At 40.1% G+C, this 1,593-nt stretch overlaps 1 non-coding gene across 1 annotated transcript; it reads left to right on the plus strand.

Moving 5' to 3' along the window:
• The first annotated feature begins 992 nt into the window (after window positions 1–992).
• On the plus strand, window positions 993–1,100 carry LOC130959257 (small nucleolar RNA R71). The gene has a single exon (XR_009078350.1). It is a non-coding gene; the product is annotated as a small nucleolar RNA R71 (small nucleolar RNA).
• The last annotated feature ends 493 nt before the right edge of the window (window positions 1,101–1,593 follow it).

The following is a 1,593-nucleotide window of genomic DNA, read 5'->3' on the forward strand; positions in this document are numbered from 1 at the left end:
AGGTACTTAGCAACTTGCTCTTCAGTAATATCTTCATTCTCTTCAGAGGAGGAATAGTCATCAGAGCTCATGAATGGCAGAAGTAGGTTCAATGGAATCTTTATGGTCTCTAGATGAGCCTCAAATTCCTTAGGTTCCTCAATTAGGAACTCCTTTTTGTCCAGAGGACGTCCCATGAGGTCTTCCTCACTGGGATTCACGTCCTTCTCCTTCTCTCTAGGTTCAGCCACACCAAGTATGGTTTTGGCCTTGCACTCTCTTTTTGGATTCTCTTCTGTATTACTTGGGAGAGTATTAGGAGGAGTTTTAGTGACTCTTTTACTCTGCTGGCCCACTTGTGCCTCCAAATTTCTAATGGAGGACATTGTTTCATTCATGGAACTTAGAGTGGCCTTAGATAGATCATAGACTATGTTTGCCAAGCTAGAGGGGCTCTACTCAGAATTCTCTGTCTGTTGCTGAGAGGATGATGGAAAATGCTTGCTATTGCTTAACCTGTTTCTTCCACCATTATTAAAGCCTTGTTGAGGCTTTTGTTGATCCTTCCATGAGAAATTTGGATGATTTCTCCATGAGGGATTATAGGTGTTTCCATAGGCTTCACCCATGTAATTCACCTCTGCAATTGCAGGGTTCTCAGGATCATAAGCTTCTTCTTCAGAAGATGCTTCTTTAGTACTGTTGGATGCATTTTGCAATCCATTCAGACTCTAAAAAATCATATTGACTTGTTGAGTCAATATTTTGTTCTGAGCCAATATGGCATTCAGAGCATCAATTTCAAGAACTCCCTTCCTCTGAGGCGTCCCATTACTCACAGGATTCCTTTTAGAGGTGTACATGAATTGGTTATTTGCAACCATGTCAATAAGTTCCTGAGCTTCTGCAGGCATTTTCTTCAGGTGAATGGATCCACCTGCAGAATGATGCAATGACATCTTAGACAATTCAGACAGACAATCATAGAATATATCCAGGATGGTCCATTCTGAAAGCATGTCAGAAGGACACTTTTTGGTCAGTTGCTTGTATCTTTCCCAAGCTTCATAGAGGGATTCACCTTCTTTCTGCCTGAAGGTTTGAACATCTACTCTAAGCTTGCTCAGCTTTTGAGGAAGAAAGAATTTGGCTAAGAAAGCCGTGACCAACTTATCCCAAGAGTTCAGACTATCTCTAGGTTGAGAGTCCAATCATATTCTAGCTTTGTCTCTTATAGAAAAAGGGAAAAGTATAAACTTATAGACCTCGAGATCAACTCCATTGGTCTTAATAGTATCACAGATCTACAAAAATTTAGTTAAGAACTGAAAAAGATCTTCTGATGAAAGTTCATGAAACTTGCAATTCTGTTGCATCAGAGAAACTAATTGAGGCTTTAGCTCAAAATTGTTTGCTCCAATGGCAGGGATTAAGATGCTTCTTCCATGGAAGTTGGAATTTGGTGCAGTGAAGTCACCAAGAATCTTTCTTGCACCTCCACCATTATTATTGGGTTCGGCCATCTCTATTTCTTTTTTGAAAATTTCAGTAAAGTCCTCTTCAGAGTGTTGTGTTTTAGCTTCTCTTAGCTTCCTCTTTAGAGTCCTTTCAGGT

The sequence above is a fragment of the Arachis stenosperma genome, chromosome 10 (assembly GCF_014773155.1).
Source record: "Arachis stenosperma cultivar V10309 chromosome 10, arast.V10309.gnm1.PFL2, whole genome shotgun sequence".
Taxonomy (NCBI): domain Eukaryota; kingdom Viridiplantae; phylum Streptophyta; class Magnoliopsida; order Fabales; family Fabaceae; genus Arachis; species Arachis stenosperma.